This window comes from Ambystoma mexicanum, chromosome 4p (genome assembly GCF_040938575.1).
Source record: "Ambystoma mexicanum isolate Mex_15411 chromosome 4p, UKY_AmexF1_1, whole genome shotgun sequence".
NCBI lineage: Eukaryota > Metazoa > Chordata > Amphibia > Caudata > Ambystomatidae > Ambystoma > Ambystoma mexicanum.
In genome coordinates, this window is record NC_090927.1 from 1082026325 (window position 1) to 1082048950 (window position 22626).

The window sequence follows — 22626 nt, forward strand, 5'->3', positions numbered from 1 at the left end:
TCTTGTAATGTTATTTTCTATGATGTTACTTCTGATTATGTCAATACTTCCCCAAATTAGGGCCTTTTGTGTTTTGTGCTGCATATGGCCCCAGAAGTCCCAAGACCGGCCTTACCGAGAAATGTAAGTGGTCAGTGCCCTGTGAGCATACCACGCCTTCAGTGTTGTCATTTTGTTATGCTGTGTTTGAATTAAAATACATTTTTCCACTACAATTACCATGAAAGTATACAGGGGCAGAGCAAAAGAAGGTCATAAGTGATGCCACATGCAGCCGTGCATGCCACAATGTTTCGAATGGCCATCGCATGTAAAGTGTCATGTCATATATTAAAGTTGGCCAGCCAACCATAGGGTCGTCCGTCTGCTATCTTTACCCTGCAAATGTGCCACTGACTGGGCAATGCTCAATGCTGCTGATGCTGGAATAAGCCTGGCTGATGGTGGGGAGTATTTTTATCCTAAATATTATTCATTGTCCTGTGGGGGATCTGGCATCTCCCTCAAGTTTTTTTTTTCTTTTTAAAAAACGTGCAGTTTATGTGGGTTCTTCTGAATAATTGGGGAGCCCGAGACACCGGCAAATATTCCTGTGTTGCCAGAACTTTGAGGGTTACACCTGCAAATATTTTAAAAGTTGTATACAATATAAATGATGCACATTTTGTTTTAATTCGGAGTTGGTTGAATAACTGAGGTTTTGACGTGATTTACATCAATAATCCGCGAGGATAGGCAGCTGTCCCCCCCAGTCACTGGTATGCCCCATTGTATGGCCAGCAATTGGATACATTTTGTAATCCGCCTGCACCCAAAAAAGTAGTATGTTTTCTATTTCTAGTAGGAACAATGCAAATATTTTGCTAACATGAAGACTTCCTATGCTGCAAATGGAACAACAATATTTCTAGACTCTGTAGTGGTGTTTTTATTTGTTTACTTCCCAGCAAGGACAAAAAACATATTTATGTGTATCTGGCGAGGTTTGTGGGACAACGTCCACGAGTTTTTGTTATACCTATTTTAATTCTCAGTGCGTGTTCCTCTCACAGTAGAAGTAGTGTTTTGGTATGATACAAAAACAAAATAATGGAATTGTTCATTGGAATGTATGTATGTTTTTAAACCAAAGAAGTTGAGTTTGGTCCCTGTAAGAATTGTGAATATAAGACAGGATTAGCACATTTCAAAGTTCTGATCTCCATTGGGAACGATATGGAACTGGGGGTGTGGGGGGCAAAAATGAAGCACCATCGTTCGTGGCCAATAGCACCTGTTATGTGAATGCACCCCTAGATAAAGTTCTCACATGAAGGTCAGCTAACAATCGCTACCTCCCTGGCAACCCCTGCACTTGGGGACCATTGTTTCTGTATCCTTTCAGTGCCACTACCAGCACTTAGGTCTGCACTTCCTTGCACTTGCCACCAGCTGGCTGTTTTATTTGTCTTATTTATCTTATTTATTCCACTTTCCCATGTACTGCACTTTCCCCTCTCCCTTCCCCCTGCGCACTTTTCTTTTCCCCCCTTCCCATGCACTTGCACGATCTGAATGACACCTGGCCTAGTAGGATCGCTGTCTGTCCTCCCTTTGTCCCCCCCTTGCCTCATCACGCCTTGAAACACTTGTGTATAGGCGCGTTATAAATGCCGTATCATATCATATCATATGCAGATGTGGGATTCAGTGCAATTAGCAATCAGAAAACGACTTCACAGAAATCCACTGCACACCACTTGCTCGTGGCAATTCCACCACAGAAGATTTGCACACTCACCTCATAGGACACATATTCCTATATTCCATATGCTGTTTTGTTGTGTGTGGGTCTGGCATCCTGCTACCAGTATATTCTGTATGCTGTTTTGTTGTGTGTGGGTCTGGCATCCCGCTACTAGTAGCTGGTCGTGCAGAACATAGGGATCGAATTTAAGAATGGATAAGCAGGAGCTAAAAGCTGCTCCTCGGTATCCACCATTGACCTGTGACCAGAAGCTACCGGGGAACAAGGAGATAGTACAAAGCATTCTGCAAATCACATGAGATGCAAACTTATCATATTGTCAATTTTGTATGATGCCTTATCCTTTACATTTTGTCTAGAGGTGTCCTAGTGCTTATGTATAGATTGTAACAAACATGCAGAGTTAAATTCTTATAGTTGTGTTTGTTTGGTATGAGTTGGCCTGGGTAGCCAAAGGGAGCTCCAGGGAGCTGTTGGTGTCGAGCTCACCAGGCTCTTCTAGGACACAGGCAGGAGCTAAATAGCTCCCAGCTCCCCTCAGTCTCGAACCCTGCAACTGCCGGCATTATTTACAACTGCCACGAAGTATGGCAGCACAATGACTACAATTGAACCAGCAGCTTTGTTTTTTGTGTGCATGTGTGCCTTTTCATAGATAGGAAGTGTATTATTTATGGTGAAACGCTTATGAACTACACAAGAACTATAAAAGAGCAAACGTGTTCTTAACTGACTACAGCACCATTATGAGTACGCATCGACAGCTTTTTCCAGGGTTTCAAATAAAACAACTGTAGTTGTAACCTCATTGCAAAAAATCTAAGTAGCCCCACACAACTGCAGCGCACTCCGGCTGTCAATCAATGGTAGAAGCTGACAGTCTGGCAAAGAACATTCAAATGCTGTACTCATGCCTGGTCTTCAGCACCATCTCTGCATCAGCCCAGCCACCCTCCTTGCCCTGTGCCTCTCAGGAGATCAGAGGGGCAGTTTTGAGGGTGTACTTCATTGAAATGGGAAATGGGAAAGTCAGGGGCTTAGGGTCGACTTGCTTGAACAGATTCAGTCATATTTTCCAGTGTTTCAGGGTTTGCAAAATGACTGAGCTCTTGCACTGATTCAACTCAAAATAGGCTGAGTAGGGCAGGCTGGGGTGCGAGTTAGAGCATTACTAAATACCCATTGTCTTGTTTTTTGTATGCTTGCCTTCTCTGGTGTTTCATTTCTGGTAGCAAGAAACAACGATTATAAAACGGGCCACCAACTTTATTAGCGACATGATAAGAGCCTCTAATTGAATGCATGTCAACAGACCTGGCCAAAATGGAGATCATCTCCATTGCATCTGACCCTGGCCAGCCTTGATTAGCAAATTATGTCGCAGTCGCAGGAACCCTGCCTCACGCAGTGCAAAGTCAATGATCGTATTTATTTATTTATTTATGCATTTACATAGCGCACCTAACGCTGAGGCATCTTGGCGCGATTCTTGACAGGAGCAGCAAAGTCACAGTAGCAGTGATTGTATACTCACAATTTCATCCTGGATAAGAACAGTTACATTGTAAGTACAGAATACAAGTACAGATGTGGTAGAAGGAGGATAGTTATGCAGAGCAGTGTAAGTATGCAACAAGCTTTCACCGGGCCATAGGTTTTGGGTTGGGAAGAGGTGCTTGGAATCATCATTAACTCTGAGCTGGAAGTCGAAGCTCAAATCAGTTCATTGGTGAAAGGTGGATTCCTCAAATCACTGCAGCGCTTTATTAACCTCTTCTCCGCCAACCACATCATCTCAGTGAACTCCCTCATTTCATCTCGTCTTGGCTACTGTGCGAAATCTATCTCGGCTGCACCAAGTCCAAAATTCACAGACTGCAACTAATTCGAAATGATACACAGAGGCGTAGCCAGGATTGTCTAATACGTGGGGATAGAGGCTAATGTAGTTGGGCTCACGCAGGGACATTAACATCTATAAATGCCCTCACGGTGCTGCTGAGGGGGCCTTTACAGATTTTGAGTGGGCTTTGCCTGCTCAGGCCCTACTCTGTCTATGCCTCTGTGCTACTGTCCGCCTCATCTTTGACCTTCGCTGAGGCGACCAGCTCACACCGGCAATCAGACCTCTCCATTGGCTCCCCATTCTTCAAAGAACCAGAGAACAGTCTAAAACAGACTCCTTGTAGCATCCAAATTGTGCCTCTTAAGAATGGGCAGCTGCACTTTCTTGGTCCAAGCCAGCAAGCTTTGGAACTTAGCGCGTTACAAATGCACATATCCTTCAGCAAGGAGCGGAAAAGCTGGTTGTACACTGCGTGAATCTAAACAATCAAATCACAACCCCCTTTACTGTATAGTCCCTTCACACAGTCACTGTTAGCACCAATACACCCAGGGGTGAATACTGTACTTTATACGTCCTAACTAAATAATAAATAAATGTGCCTCAGTTCTAACAGTAGTATCCTCTGCAATTCCAGAAACAGCGAACCAGTGCAGCTCTCTGCAAACCGCTTCATTATTGAGCGCACCTGCCCCCTTAGAATTCCTGCTGTACATCTGACCCCTTTAGTGCACAAGGGACAGCTGACTGAAACGTAGGGCCACATTATGATGATGGCGGTATTAGCAAACTGGATCACTGTTGTCACACAAGGTAATGGTAATTGACTGCCTCATTTAGGAAAATGGTTACTTCCCATTTTGGAGTCTCATTGGACTCTAGAGGGGACAGGTGGAATTACTGAAGGGCCGGGAGGAAAGCTCAGGGGCAGCGCATTTGTCTTGGAAGCAAGACAATCGGCCTCATTATGAGTGAGGCGGTCCAGAAATAAAGGTGCCGGTAGCAAGTTACCAGCACCTTTTCTGGACCGGCCCACTCCACATTTGCCAGTAGGGGCTGTGAACCTGCCGGAAGTTCAGGCCCCTACCGGCATGTTTTTCACTGAAGCACTGGCACCGCTACTAACTGTGCGTGTGCTTCATGGTTCTCATTCCCATGGGAACTTACTGTACAACCGCTGCTTGTGATATTGCGGTAGCCCTGGGATGTCAGGCAGCGGTAACGGTAATACTGGGTTGGCAGCACCACCATCCTCGTAATGAGGGCCAATCGGACTCATTATGAGTGAGACGGTCCAAAAATAAAGGTGCCGGTAACAAGTTACCGGCACCTTTTCTGGACCGGCTCACTCTGTGTTTGCCGGTAGGGGCTCTGAACTACTGGCAGGCCTAACCTGTCGGGAGTTCAGTACCCTACCGGCACGTTTTTCATTGAAGCACCGGCACCATTACGAACGGTGCCAGTGCTTCAGGTTTCCCATTCCCCTGGAGTCCTCTGGGACTCCATGCCAATGGAAACATACCGTACCGCTGCCGCTTGTGATATCCCCGTAAAACCGGGATGTCAGGCGCTGGTAACAGTAATACAGGGTTGGTGATAAACCACCGGTACAATTGGTGGGTTACCACCAACCTAGTAATGAGGGATAATGTGGAGCAACCTGGGTTCGAAACCTGGTCCTGTGCTTAGAGACTGGTCTCAGCTATTAAACGCTTATAAAAGGTTAATTCATTACTTCATTTTAATTGTGTGTGAGCCATTGCTGTCATTGCATGTGGAGGTAAAACCTGTCACAATCGGGTGATTTGTTTGTAAATGGGTCCTTAATCCCTTAATTATGGCAGCAGTAAAACAGGTGGTATTCCGTACTACAGCATGTTTTGCCATTACTGCACAACTTGCTTTGGGTCAGTGAGTGGAAAGGGGAAAACGGAGAAGAGAGAGTGAGGCGAGGAACCAATCTACATTTTAAAGTTATGTCCTGTGTCAGGGCCTACCAGGTTTAGGCGGCGTTTATGCAGTGCAGGGAGCATGGAACGCAGGCTGCTGGCAGCACTTTGATTTGGGAAACACAGAAGAGGTGCAGCAGAAGTGTGGTGTCTAGCAGCTCAAAAGGCACGTTCACCGTGGCAAGGCATGTATTCAAGCCAGCGTGTGCAGCTGAATTGCCTCTCTCCAAGCACTCCTTTATCCTTCAAACCTTCAGCATTCTGCTAGGGGTGGGCGGCCCGGCATGTATCCGATGCAAGCCTACTCCAGCCATACTGGGATGCAAGCCTACTCCAGCCATGCTGGGACGCAATCCTACTCCAGCCATACCAGGACGCAAGCCAACTCCAGCCATACTGGGACGCAATCCTACTCCAGCCATACTGGGACGCAAGCCTACTCCAGCCATACAGGGACGCAAGCCTACTCCAGCCATAGTGGGACGCAAGCCTACTCCAACCATACTGGGACTCAAGTCTACTCCATCCATACTGGGACACAAGCCTACTCCAGCCATACTGGGACGCAAGCCTACTCCAGTCATACCGGGACGCAATCCTACCCCAGCCATACTAGGACGCAAGCCAACTCCAGCCATACTGGGACACAATCCTACTCCAGCCATACTGGGACGCAAGCCTACTCCAGCCATACTGTGGCGCAAACCTACTCCAGCCATAGTGGGACACAAGCCTACTCCGGCCATACTGGGACACGAGTCTACTCCAGCCATGCTAGGACGCAAGCCTACTCCAGCCATATTGGGGCGCAAACCTACTCCAGCCATACTGGGACGCAACCCTACTTCAGCTATACTGGGACGCAAGCCTACTCCAGCCATACTGGGACTCAAGGCTACTCCATCCATACTGGGATGCAAGCCTACTCCAGCCATACTGGGACGCAAGCCTACTCCAGCCATAGTGGGGCGCAAACCTACTCCAGCCATGCTGGGTCGCAAGCCTACTCCAGCCATACTGGGACGCAACCCTACTTCAGCCATACTGGGACGCAAGCCTACTCCAGCCATACTGGGACTCAAGTCTACTCCATCCATACTGCGACGCAAGCCTACTCCAGCCATACAGGGACGCAAGCCTACTCCAGTCATACTGGGACGCAAGCCTACACCAGCCATACTGGGACGCAAGCCAACTCCAGCCATACTGGGATGCAAGCCTACTCCAGCCAAGCCATGCTAGGACGCAAGCCTACTCCAGCGATAGTGGGATGTAAACCTACACCAGCCATACTGGGACGCAAGCCTACTCCAGCCATACTGAGACTCAAGTCTACACCATCCATACTGGGACACAAGCCTACTCCAGTCATACTGGGACGCAAGCCTATCCCAGCCATACTGGGACGCAAGCCAACTCCAGCCATACTGGGACGCAATCCTACTCCAGCTATACTGGGATGGAAGCCTACTCCAGCCATAGTGGAACGCAAGCCTACTCCAGCCATACTGGCACGCAAGCCTACTCCAGCCATACTGGCATGCAAGCCTACTCCAGCCATACTGGGACGCAAGCCTACTGCAGCCATACTGGCACACAAGCCTACGCCAGCCATACTGGGATGCAAGCCTACTCCAGCCATACTGGGACGCTAGCCTACTCCAGCCATACTGGGATTCAAGCCTACTCCAGTCATACAGGGACGCAAGCCTACTCCAGCAAAAGGTGTAGGAATTGGCTCCAATGAATCACAGGACTTGGATCTCAAAATCAAAATAATTGGAAAGGCTTGAACTCGGATATGAGTGGTACAAATAGGCCACTGCACCCGTTGGATCACGCTGACTCATAACATTGGTAGCTTATTCTGTTTTCTCTCGATTTGTACTTATTTAATTTAGTTTTGGCTTTGATTTCATTTAATTGTTTGGATTCCAATGTTAGGCCTTTATTGAGATGTAAATCCATTCGACCTGATTCAAACTAAGACGATGCTATGGTTCACTTTAAACTGCTGTAAGCCGGAAACAAGGGAAAGTGAGCATTTTAAGTCTCAATGTGAGCCCCTTATGAGTGAATTGTATAGGGTGTCCAATTTATTTGAAGCATTGTTTTCTTCAAAGCTTCATTTTATCGAAACATTCCTGGCTTTTATATGAAAACTAGCAAAAATACCTGCACTCCGCATGGGTTCTGTAGACAGACATGATAACACTCTCATCAATTGTTGAAAATCAGTGATCCTGTAGGCCGCAGTTCTGAGGCTCTTACGCTCAGAGGCGTTGCTAGAGGTGGGCTTAGGGGGCTATAGCCCTGGGTCTTTTGGTTGTAGCCCCAGATAGAATCTCAGGGTCTACAACCAAAAGGCTAGCTAGCCCCGAGTCCCGACAATCCTGACATTGGTGTAGCCTTGGATCTTTTCCAGACCTAGCAACACCCTTGCTTACACTTGATGTGATTTTGCACTCTGAAATAAACTTTACTGAGAAAGTGTGTGTGTGGCTGGCTGACAATGCCTGAGACAGATTGGTGAAATGCTGTGGAATTGTATAAGGAGCGGTGCTTTGCCAAGCCACAAACCCACTAACACATTTTGACTTGTGTTGAAATCTGGGGAAAGGGGTGGGGTGTCCACATGTCATGGAGCCAGTAATGTCTGGAGGATCCTAACAGGTAACTATGCAAAATTTGGTGCAGATGGTTGAAACAGTGTGAAATTGTATAAGGAAGAACGCTTCGCCAAGCCACAGACCCACAAACCAATTTAGTGTTTTGCTGAAATTGGGGGAAAGGGGTGCAGTGTCCAAATGTCATGTAGCCAGTGTTATCCGGAGGGTCGCAACAGGTAACTATGCAAAATCTGGTGCAGATTGGTGAAATGATGTGGAATTGTATAATGAACAACGCTTTGCCAAACCATAAACCCACAAATGTTCACTTTTATAAATTTAGATAATGCTGCTAGTCAACCTTTCAATTTGTTTAATTTTGTAAATAGGCCTTTTGAAGCCATTGAGCATATGTCTTGCACGATTTTAGCATATCATGCTTAGTCAATTGAAAGCATCATTCGGGTGTGATATCCCTCCTTTATGTATCCTCAGGCGGCAAAGGGCATGTGATGTCATTCACACTACTTCTCTGATTTTGGTGAAATGGCACCAATGGCTCCAGCAGAACCCTTCCTCACCTCTGGAGTGTGATTGTGCGTTCATTGTCAATTCCACAATATCATATCCCAAACCCTGCTTCAACATGACTGACAGGAGCATAATTTCACACGTCTTGCTCTGCCACTGGGCAACAGAGGAGGGAATGTTATCTTGAACCATCCACTCTCCTTCCCCCACAATCCATCTTCTGTCACGTCTTTTGTCATCCATGTGGAAGAGGGAGCACGAATGCTAGACCTGGGTGATGGTGGTCCATTGTTTTGGAGTCTCTAAGCCTACCCGAATGTCCCCTATGTTTCCCACAATAGAACACAAGACATGTTCGACTTACTAACATGCTTCCGTTTGCCTGTCTGCTACACGAAAGAAAATGTGCAATTAGTTGCATATCTTTCTGATACTTGTATTGCTCGCTACATCATCATCATCATCATCATCATCATCATCATCAACTTGAATTCGGGCGCATGCCCAAAAGAGTGCACAGTCAGTAATATGCATAGGACATTTCATCACATTATATCGTAAAAAGCTTTTGAAAGAAATTGATAGGACACATCACAAGAATATATTAAAACATGCTAAAAGTTCAAATCTAGAACAGTTGGTACCCGAATGAAGCTCACTACGGGAAAGGGTGTGCTATGTACTTCCCCACCTCATGAAGGTGTCCTCAGTGGACCTAGATCCATCCCCATCACGACCTGCCACCTTACAGATGTGCAGGTCCTGTGCTGCTTGAGACCCATCCAGGTCCTCCAATCCCCACTTTCTATCCTGCACCCCTCAGCCCCCTTATGCGCAATTTCGTTGACGGAGATCAAGGACCTCCTCCGATCCGACCTTATGCTACTGACAATTTGCATTGTCGTTCTTTACTTTTGCTTTTTCTCTTGTGGTTTCTGTCTGCTCATTATTGATTGCAATGGGCACTGGGCCCGTGTCCTGGTTTGCACAGCTGCAAGGATCTAAACAGATGCATGCATGAAGTGTGCAGATGAAGTCATATTGGGTCATGCTGACAGCATTTTCTGGCATTGTCTGCCAAACAGGTTTCCAATGCACTGGGCGTCTACAGATGTGCAGCGCAGTGAAAGGTGTCACTAGGCGTCTGCAGATGTGCAGCGCAGTGCAAGGTGTCACTAGGCGTCTGCAGATGTGCAGCGTAGTGCAATGTGTCACTAGGCGTCTGCAGATGTGCAGCGTAGTGCAAGGTGTCACTCACTAGGTGTCCACAGATGTGCAGCGCAGTGAAAGGTGTCACTAGGCGTCTGCAGATGTGCAGCGCAGCGCAAGGTGTCACTAGGCGTCTACAGAAGTGCATCGCAGTGAAAGGTGTCACTAGGCGTTTGTGGATGTGCAGCGCATTGTAGGGTGTCACTAGGCATCTGCAGCTGTGCAGCGTAGTGCAAGGTGTCACTAGGCATCTACAGATGTGCAGGGCAGTGAAAGGTGTCAATAGCTGTAGTTGGCTCGTCACCTTGTTGCTGTCATCACAAAGTCGATGAAACTTTATTTTTTGTTTGAGGGACTAAAAGTTGCACGATCTTCACCTCCCTATTATATATTGTTAGCATGCTGTCTCCCTGTTATATGTTGTTCCAATCTTGCGAAAATCTCCACTTCCACATTATCTGCTGTGAGAATGTTGCAACATTTCCACCTCCATATTATACATTGTAAGAATGCTGTGCCATCTCCACCTCCCTGTTTCACATCTTTAGAATGGTGGACCATATCCACCTCCATATTATACGTTTTGAGAATGCTGCACCATCTCCACCTCCATAGTGTATATTGTTAGAATGTTGCACCATCTCCGCCCCCATATTGTATATTGTTAGAATGCTGCACCATCTCCACCTCCATATTATACATTGTTAGAATGCTGCACCATTTTCACATCCATATTGTATATTGTTAGAATGTTGTACCATTAGAATACTGCAGCATCTCCACCTCCATATTGTATATTGTTAGAATTTTGCACAATCTCCACCTCCATATTATACATTGTTAGAATACTGCACCATCTTCTCCTCCATATTGTATATTGTTAGAATGTTGCACCGTCTCCACCTCCATATTGTATATTGTTAGAATTTTGCACAATCTCCACCTCTATATTATACATTGTTAGAATACTGCACCATCTTCTCCTCCATATTATACATTGTTAGAATACTGCACCGTCTTCACCTCCATATTGTATATTGTTAGAATTTTGCACAATCTCCACCTCTATATTACACATTGTTAGAATACTGCACCATCTTACATACTGCACCATCTTCTCCTCCATATTATATATTGTTAGAATGTTGCACCATCTCCACCTCCATATTGTATATTGTTAGAATTTTGCACCATCTCCACCTCCGTATTGTATATTGTTAGAATGTTGCACCATCTCCACCTCCATATTATACACTTTCAGAATACTGCACCATCTTCACCTCCATATTGTATATTGTTAGAATGTTGCACCATCTCCACCTCTATATTACACATTGTTAGAATACTGCACCATCTTAAATACTGCACCATCTTCTCCTCCATATTATATATTGTTAGAATGTTGCACCATCTCCACCTCCGTACTGTATATTGTTAGAATGTTGCACCATCTCCACCTCCATATTATACACTGTTAGAATACTGCACCATCTTCACCTCCATATTGTGTATTGTTAGAATGTTGCACCATCTCCACCTCCATATTATACATTGTTAGAATGCTGCACCATTTTCACCTCCTTATTGTATATTGTTAGAATGTTGCACCACCTTCACCTCCATATTGTATATTGTTAGAATTTTGCACCATCTCCACCTCCATATTGTATATTGTTAGAATACTGCACCATCTTCTCTTCCATATCATACATTGTTAGAATACTGCACTATCGTCACTTCCATATTATATAATGTTAGAATACTGCACCATCTCCACCTCCATATTATACACTGTTAGAATACTGCACCATCTTCACCTCCATATTGTATATTGTTAGAATGTTGCACCATCTCCACCTCCATAGTGTATATTGTTAGAATTTTGCACCATCTCCGCCTCCATATTGTATATTGTTAGAATGCTGCACCATCTCCACCTCCATATTATACATTGTTAGAATGCTGCACCATTTTCACATCCATATTGTATATTGTTAGAATGTTGTACCATTAGAATACTGCACCATCTCCACCTCCATATTGTATATTGTTAGAATTTTGCACAATCTCCACCTCCATATTATACATTGTTAGAATACTGCACCATCTTCTCCTCCATATTGTATATTGTTAGAATGTTGCACCGTCTCCACCTCCATATTGTATATTGTTAGAATTTTGCACAATCTCCACCTCTATATTACACATTGTTAGAATACTGCACCATCTTACATACTGCACCATCTTCTCCTCCATATTATATATTGTTAGAATGTTGCACCATCTCCACCTCCATATTGTATATTGTTAGAATTTTGCACAATCTCCACCTCTATATAATACATTGTTAGAATACTGCACCATCTTCTCCTCCATATTATACATTGTTAGAATACTGCACCATCATCACCTCCATATTATATATTGTTAGAATGTTGCACCATCTCCACCTCCGTATTGTATATTGTTAGAATGTTGCACCATCTCCACCTCCATATTATACACTGTCAGAATACTGCACCATCTTCACCTCCATATTGTATATTGTTAGAATGTTGCACCATCTCCACCTCTATATTACACATTGTTAGAATACTGAACCATCTTAAATACTGCACCATCTTCTCCTCCATATTATATATTGTTAGAATGTTGCACCATCTCCACCGCCGTACTGTATAGTGTTAGAATGTTGCACCATCTCCACCTCCATATTATACACTGTTAGAATACTGCACCATCTTCACCTCCATATTGTATATTGTTAGAATGTTGCACCATCTCCACCTCCATATTATACATTGTTAGAATGCTGCACCATTTTCACCTCCTTATTGTATATTGTTAGAATGTTGCACCACCTTCACCTCCATATTGTATATTGTTAGAATTTTGCACCATCTCCACCTCCATATTGTATATTGTTAGAATACTGCACCATCTTCTCTTCCATATCATACATTGTTAGAATACTGCACTATCGTCACTTCCATATTATATAATGTTAGAATACTGCACCATATCCACCTCCATATTATACATTGTTAGAATGCTGCACCATTTTCACCTCCCTATTGTATATTGGTAGAATTTTGCACCATCTCCAACTCCATATTATACACTGTTAGAATACTGCACCATCTTCACCTCCAAATTGTATATTGTTAGAATTTTGCACCATCTCCACCTCCATATTATACATTGTTAGAATGCTGGACCATTTTCACCTCCATATTGTATATTGTTAGAATGTTGCACCATTTTCACCTTCATATTGTATATTGTTAGAATTTTGCACAATCTCCACCCCCATATTGTATATTGTTAGAATACTGCACCATCTTCTCTTCCATATCATACATTGTTAGAATACTGCACCATCTTCACTTCCATATTGTATATTGTTAGAATGTTGCACCATCTCCACCTCCATATTATACACTGTTAGAATAATGCACCATCTTCACCTCCATATTGTATATTGTTAGAATGTTGCACCATCTCCACCTCCATATTATACATTGTTAGAATGCTGCACCATTTTCACCTCCATATTGTATATTGTTAGAATGTTGCACCATCTTCACCTCCATATTGTATATTGTTAGAATTTTGCACCATCTCCACCTCCATATTGTATATTGTTAGAATACTGCACCATCTTCTCTTCCATATCATACATTGTTAGAATACTGCACCATCTTCACTTCCATATTGTATATTGTTAGAATGTTGCACCATCTCCACCTCCATATTATACACTGTTAGAATACTGCACCATCTTCACCTCCATATTGTATATTGTTAGAATTTTGCACCATCTCCGCCTCCATATTGTATATTGTTAGAATGCTGCACCATCTCCACCTCCATATTATACATTGTTAGAATGCTGCACCATTTTCACATCCATATTGTATATTGTTAGAATGTTGTACCATTAGAATACTGCACCATCTCCACCTCCATATTGTATATTGTTAGAATTTTGCACAATCTCCACCTCCATATTATACATTGTTAGAATACTGCACCATCTTCTCCTCCATATTGTATATTGTTAGAATGTTGCACCGTCTCCACCTCCATATTGTATATTGTTAGAATTTTGCACAATCTCCACCTCTATATTATACATTGTTAGAATACTGCACCATCTTCTCCTCCATATTATACATTGTTAGAATACTGCACCGTCTTCACCTCCATATTGTATATTGTTAGAATTTTGCACAATCTCCACCTCTATATAATACATTGTTAGAATACTGCACCATCTTCTCCTCCATATTATACATTGTTAGAATACTGCACCATCATCACCTCCATATTATATATTGTTAGAATGTTGCACCATCTCCACCTCCGTATTGTATATTGTTAGAATGTTGCACCATCTCCACCTCTATATTACACATTGTTAGAATACTGCACCATCTTAAATACTGCACCATCTTCTCCTCCATATTATATATTGTTAGAATGTTGCACCATCTCCACCTCCGTACTGTATATTGTTAGAATGTTGCACCATCTCCACCTCCATATTATACACTGTTAGAATACTGCACCATCTTCACCTCCATATTGTATATTGTTAGAATGTTGCACCATCTCCACCTCCATTTTATACATTGTTAGAATGCTGCACCATTTTCACCTCCTTATTGTATATTGTTAGAATGTTGCACCACCTTCACCTCCATATTGTATATTGTTAGAATTTTGCACCATCTCCACCTCCATATTGTATATTGTTAGAATACTGCACCATCTTCTCTTCCATATCATACATTTTTAGAATACTGCACTATCGTCACTTCCATATTATATAATGTTAGAATACTGCACCATATCCACCTCCATATTATACATTGTTAGAATGCTGCGCCATTTTCACCTCCCTATTGTATATTGTTAGAATTTTGCACCATCTCCACCTCCATATTATACACTGTTAGAATACTGCACCATCTTCACCTCCATATTGTATATTGTTAGAATGTTGCACCATCTCCACCTCCATGCTATACACTGTTAGAATACTGCACCATCTTCACCTCTATATTGTATATTGTTAGAATGTTGCACCATCTCCACCTCCATACTATACACTGTTAGAATACTGCACCATCTTCACCTCTATATTGTATATTGTTAGAATGTTGCACCATCTCCACCTCCATATCATATATTGTTAGAATACTGCACCATCGTCACTTCCATATTGTATATTGTTAGAATGTTGCACCATCTCCACCTCCATATTATACATTGTTAGAATGCTGCACCATTTTCACCTCCATATTGTATATTGTTAGAATGTTGCACCATCTTCACCTCCATATTGTATATTGTTAGAATTTTGCACCATCTCCACCTCCATATTGTATATTGTTAGAATACTGCACCATCTTCTCTTCCATATCATACATTGTTAGAATACTGCACTATCATCACTTCCATATTATATAAAGTTAGAATAGTGCACCATCTCCACCTCCATATTATACATTGTTAGAATGCTGCACCATTTTCACCTCCATATTGTATATTGTTAGAATTTTGCACCATCTCCACCTCCATACTATACACTGTTAGAATACTGCACCATCTTCACCTCTCTATTGTATATTGTTAGAATGTTGCACCATCTCCACCACCATACTATACACTGTTAGAATACTGCACCATCTTCACCTCTATATTGTATATTGTTAGAATGTTGCACCATCTCCACCTCCATATTATACATTGTTAGAATGCTGCACCATTTTCACCTCCATATTGTATATTGTTAGAATGTTGCACCATCTTCACCTCCATATTGTATATTGTTAGAATTTTGCACCATCTCCACCTCCATATTATAGGTTATTAGAATGTTACACCATCTTCACCTCCCTATTATATCTAGTTAGAATGTTGCATCATTTCCACCTCCCTTTTATACATTGTTAGAATTTTCCTGTTTTTTCTGCCTCCGCATTACTTCTTGTAGGAATGCTGCTCCATCTCCACCTCTGTATTATACATTGCTAGACTGCTGCTCCATCTCCGCCTCCATATTATACATTGCTAGAATGCTGCTCCATTTCCGCCTCCATAATATACATTGCTAGTCTGCTGCTCCATCTCCGCCTCCATATTATACATTGCTAGAATGCTGCTCCATCTCCACCTCTGTATTATACATTGCTAGTCTGCTGCTCCATCTCCGCCTCCATATTATACATTGCTAGAATGCTGCTCCATCTCCACCTCTGCATTATACATTGCTAGAATGCTGCTCCATCTCCACCTCTGTATTATACATTGCTAGAATTGTGCTCCATCTCTGACTCTGTATTATACATTGCTAGACTGCTGCTCCATCTCCGTCTCCATATTGTACATTGTTAGAATGTTGCGCAATCCCCACGTCTGCATTATATACTGTTAAAATGCTGTTCCAGCTCCACCTCCCTACTATATGTTTATTTGTTTATTGAGATAACTTTGCCTCCATATTATACCTTGTTAGAATGCTGCTCTAACACCACCTCTGCATTATATATTGTAAGGCTCTAGCGCCATCTCAACCTCCATAACACAGATCGTTAGAAGGTATTACGGTATTGTAAACCCTGCCGTTTCTTTTTCTTTTCTTTTCCATTTTTTTGTATTGACTGGTGTTGAAATGTGTAAATCAATAGACTGTTGTGCTGCTTCCATCCCACCTGTGGATTCTGCTTCACAACCCCAGACCCTGTTAGCATATGTTGTCCTAGTGGCACAGTGTTTAAGCAGCCATGTTGCCACGGTAACCTGAAATCGTGCCCCACCGCCCTGTGCCTTAATGCCTTAATACACCTGCCTTATGACGTAGATTTCCATGGCAACATTTGTAAACCGAGGAGCCAGCACATCCTCCTAAATACATACATTAGATATGGATTAGTACGTTGCGCTTGCAAAGGCCGAGTGCGCTGCAGGTGGTTAGTTCTTCTATTGACTGAAGATCTGCCAGACGTTCCTGGTCAGAGACGTGGGGCTCTCCCTGGTGCTCACAATTGCAACCACTGTTGGCCAGACTATCAAATCCTTCTGACGGAAACACATTGGTGCAGCCACAATAGCAGCTTTTACTGCGTAATATTTCCTTGTTATGTTGTATTTTTTTGGAAGCAACTCAACAGTCCAATTGGGTTCCTGCCGATGTCTCTTTCATTCGTTCTGAATGTGGCACATGCCAGCAGGGCCTCGAATCCAAGGAACAAGGGGCTAATTATTTTCTGTGAAACGGTGTGATAGGAATAATTTGAAAAAAAAGATAATTTCTTCCAGCAAATGTAAAGGGCACAACCTCATCTGGTTTTTGCTCTTTCTTGTCACCCACTAAATTATCACTAACACCAGTATTCATTCTGAACCTCCAACAGAACAAGGGGCATGTGCCCCAATATTCAGCGCTAGATTTCCATGTTCTTTAGTACTCTTCCGCTGAGATCAGATCCTGCAATACATATTTGGAGCCATCATTATTTTATTAAAGTGCAATCAACCTTTTTAATTGCCTGCCATCCATCATTTTGTGAGCCTGTGCTGCTGCCAGCCGAGCGGGAACATTTCTTCTCTTCGTAGTGTTTGCAAACATTGGCGATGGACCCTGCCACGCTCGCCTCCTTAGCATGCCCTTTGAGGGGAACGGTGTATTGAGGGGTATTTTTAACGTCAGTCGTGTTCTGTTTGCAAGGGCCCACAGGAAGCCTTCCCCTAAGACAGTCCTACTTCATAATGGGCGATTTAATCACATCATCTAAGGGGAAAATGAGATGAGATAGGAGAACCGTGATGGTCCAATCCTCCGCCAACTGATCGCTGAGAAATGAGAGTGCAAATACAAATTGATCTTTTTGACTGAATTGCATCATTGTCCCAACGCACATGTTCAGTAGGTTTTGTTGTTGCCAGGTGCAGCTGTGTCAGTCCTAAGAGATCAACAGGACACAGCTTCCAGACGAGGCCGCTCGGACAACAGAAATGAAGTGTCCATTTTGGGTCTCATTACAGGGTCATCTGATGTTTCCCTTTGGATTACAAACGGCAAGAGGTAATCTGAAGTACCTGCAGTGGATTACCAGCCAACTGGCGGTAACACATGCAGATTTTAGAAAATCTGCATGAAATCTACTTTGTCCACCCTGAAAAATGGATTTGCATCACAGTTTGGTGGTTGCCAATGAATATGGCATAGTAGTGGGTGACTCGGCTACCGTAACAGGTTAACCAATGCACAGAAGGGTCAGTGATGACACTTCTGTGCATCAGGTCTCCAGGAGGTGAGAATCCTAAGTATCTCAGTTGCCCACATTTTCCAATGTGTCCAGAAATAGAAGAACCTCGGTGGTAATGTGCATTCATAGATTTCAACAAAAAGATGATGTCATCAAGTTCATGGGTTGAATTAATTTCTCTTGGGTCCACTAGATAAAATAGGTTACTTGACATGCACGTATAACCGGCTTTTGAAGATTTGTTTAAGCCTGATTTTAACAACTATAGACTAATTGGCAAACACACACTCTAGCCCATCTACATTTCTCCTGTTTTTGTTCGATCTTTAAGAGAATTACCCACATACAAAAATGAAATCCTGAAAGACAGTTATGGCAGGCAGTATAAAATGCATACGTTGAGCGGGTGACTAAACATTATTGAATCATGTAGCCAGTATCTTTACAGTGGACCATTCCTTCTTTGGCATGTCCCTTCTTAGGCCACTATAGAGAAGAAAAAAGGGAAGAGCAGCTGGAGGGCAGGTCTGAAAGCCATCAGAAAATAGAAACACCGTTTGCATAATAAGGCAGAAGAAGGCTTGTTATAGCAGAGGAATCAGTGAGGCACACTCAGGGACTCACCAGTGCAGTTAGAAAGGTCATCTTACATGGACATTGCAGGAATATAGCTGCAGCAGGAGCACAGCTGTAGACCCACCAGCACATGATTCCAGAATGCGTCCCTCCACTACCTGTATCCTCTGTATCCACTCTCTCAGTGGCCTTCCAAGAGTAGCCTCAATTGTCCATCCTTTTGATTCTATCCATAGGATTAAAGGACTGCCTCTATTGTACAGCGCTCTGTTGCTTCACAGTTAGGTCTGTGCTATATAAACCCTAGCACATAGATACTTCTACACAGCTATCCCCAAACTCTTTCCGGGTTTCAGTGAGAACGTTCTCTTTGCTAGATACGCTAAAAGACAATCCATCCATCTTCGTCATAGCCAACATGCTTCCTTTACAGACTTCAACGCATGCATCTTATTTAGGCTTCCAGTTTCTCAAGGTCATCTTTCCCCGCGCATGAACACTTTCGGAATCCCTCTCTTGTTCAGCACATTATAGCCTGCAACCTCAGAGCAGTTGTTGAAGATTATCAGATTTGTCGATGGACCCAAGGACATGTGCAAACTACGTTTTTTCCCCCGGAAATATCGCTGGCCACAATGGATGAATGTTTCAACAATCATATCTAAGATCAATATTAAAGCAAATAGATTAACTCCCGGCTGGACTATGGGAACATGTTTTGTTCAGGTTGCCTAGTAACAATATGGGAAAAACCTCAAAGATTCAAGAATGAGGCTGTCCGTGTGGTTCCCAGATTGCCCAAATGGGAGGATTTCTTCTGTGCGTATTGATCTGTCAACTGGGAAAATGTGAGTCACATAATCCATGCTGTCTATCCTTTGAATGCCTAAATGATTTGGCACCTTTCCATCATGTTCCAAACTGGACCCGCTATGCTTTCCCTCATGGACTCCGAAATAGCAACCAGTTTCTCATATTGGCTTCAGTCTTTAAGCTGGCATCTGAAGGGGGCTGCCGGTTTGCAGTATGGGCCAACAGCACCTGGAATTAAATTGAATAGGATCGTGTTTGTTCCATATCAATCAAGGAATTTTGGGCAAAATAAAAGAAATCTCCCGTTTTGCTAGTAAAACATGGTGACCACTGCCAGAGACCATTAAGGGTATATATATTCTATCACAGTGTAATTAATCGATCGACAATACTAGAGTTTCAATATCTGATTTTCTCTCACATAGAGTGCCTAGCCATTTACAATGGGGAACAAGAAATCCATAAACATCTTTTTGTTGAATTGAACTTAGAGGTGGTGTGTGGGGGGTGGGGGGGTATCTCCCTGCCTGATTACAGGCTTTGTGACCAGTAAGTATTACTTATTGCCACTTCCAGTCCTCCCTTAACCTTCCCACCCACCTCTGCTTGGCTCTGCTCCAAGGCATAGATGTTAGAGACATTGATGAGTTTACACACCTGGGTTGCCTTAATATGGATTTCTTCAGGGCCTACAGCAAGATCCAAAGGCTCTCAGATTTGAGGCATGGGAAGTGGTTAAACCTCTTGTAATGCATGCCTTTTTTAAGAGCCATATAACTTCAGGCCTCATGAAACAACAATTGAAATCTGGGGCCAGGTTATCATTCAATTGCATTCATGCTAATAATTGAGCAGAGCAAATGCTTAGGTAATATGGAATGGAGCAAACAGTGTTTGTCACTATCCGTAATCTCTAAAAACTTTTCCCCTAGAGCAAAAAAGAATTGGGCTGTTTTTGTAGTATGTTTGCTACAGAACATAAAATAAATTTCTTTACTACATTTCTTTCTTTTTTAAGTAGCAAATATATATGATATGCATTAAGGCCAAACCTATACGCTTAATTCCATATTATTTATGCAACAAAATTAATGCTACATTAATTTGCTCCTTTTTTGCGCAGGGGCCATGTTTCATAATCTATAGAGATCTAAAAGAGTTAACTGTTCCTGACTTCTGTTGAATGATTCCCAATGCAGACCACAACATCGAAGGTGTTGATTTTTCATTTTAGATCCAACCATGGGATTTCACATATGCCTGGCTGTGGGTGCTGGTGTCAGATCAGTATTTCTTTATTTTTAACAATTGAGCTAAATATTTTCCTTGTGAATAGAACACTTTCAAGACGTATGTATTCATCAAGTCTGGCAGATTCATTACAAACACTATTTGGTCACTGCTTTCTCAGAGGGAACCCGCTGTGTGGTTTCGATCCACATTCACAAAGCATGCATACGTAAATCGTACATGTGATGGATGGATCATCTGTGATCCTCAAATAAACAAATTCTCACAAGTGAACTGGGATTTGGCATTCAGAGGGAGAGAGTGACAATTATATTTATATTTGTAAATACATTTTTTAACAATCTTTCAATTCCTGCCTATATTCTTGTAGAACATCTTACTATGAAGTGACAATGTTTAGAAGTATGGTCATTTTCTGTGTTTATGTATAAATCTCTACGTAGGTTGATCTCAGTCTGGTAATGTTGATGTTCCTTATTTAGGGTCAGAAGCTGTCATGAGATATTTTATGAGACCCTTTAAAATAGGTAGAATGAAAGTCTTCACCCAATTAATCTTACAACGTGTAATAGGATCCACACTCATAAAGCCACTTCATTGTCTTCAAGAATTAGTTGTTCAATTTAGTAATGGACAGTATCACATTTTGTGCCCAGGGGATAATGTATACTCTTCTTGGCCAATTGTGATCCATAAATATGTCTGTCACTTCATGTAGCATTTGCTAATGTGGGGGCAGTTAATGGGCATTCTGCTCTTGTTCCCTTTCAATTAATGTCATGCCATAACAGAATATTGTGGGTGAAAACTCTCAAGCTACACTCTTTGTTTAAAACGTTTACACCTTTTCTCAATGATGACTAAATCAACTGTTGTCATGCAGTAGTAAAAGGGCATTCCAAGTACACACTGTGGAATGCTTTTTCTACAGTTGTAATGCTCCAGGCACAGAGGGTTGGGATATTGCTAGACTTCAGCGATGTCGAAGAGCAGTCATGGACTGTTTTTCTCTGATGGTGTACTGTAGCTTGATGAATTCAGACTGCTCCAAGTGAACAATGTCCTTGACGTAAGCACCCCGAAGTGAGCCATTTCTGCATGTTCTTTCTGTATAAATGACCAATACAATAAAATAAAAACGATGCACTTTGACAACCATGATGTTAACATTTGTATAATCTAAATTGATCCAAGAGATCGGGCGAGATAGCTGCTGCATATTTTTTTTGTTTGCCTAGTTTTCTTATAATGGTGACCTTCAAAGATTGTATGCCTAATAGACAAGAGTTGTGAGTAATTTTAGTGGTGTAGAGGGAACACAGAATTTGAAAGAGTTAATTTCTTTACTAATAACAATACATCCAAACATTATCCATGGCATATCAACAGTTGGCTGTACAACTGCTCCTGTGCGTCACCAAAATGCTAATGATTGTCCATCAGATTACCAATACCAGTCTCAAGGTGATACGAATCGTTCAGAAACTTTTTGTAAATACCCAATCGATGCCACAATATGTCACCAAATCGCTAAAATATTCACATTAAAATGCTTGCTAATCAGCCCCAAAATACAAGATAACTAGGTCACAAATCCTGAATTTTTTTTACTGTGCTTCTACGTCTACTTCAACTTGCGCTTTCAGGGGAACGCAATGTCATCAACAGCGAATATCACTATGGGAGCAAGTAACGAGAGCCTATGGTCAATCACCCTCTTGAAGTAATGGAAAGGTACGCAATGTGTCTTCAGTAAAAGGCCATGTTATGCATAGTTATGTTATGCAGGACTTATAACGTGCAGCGTCTGGCTGTACCT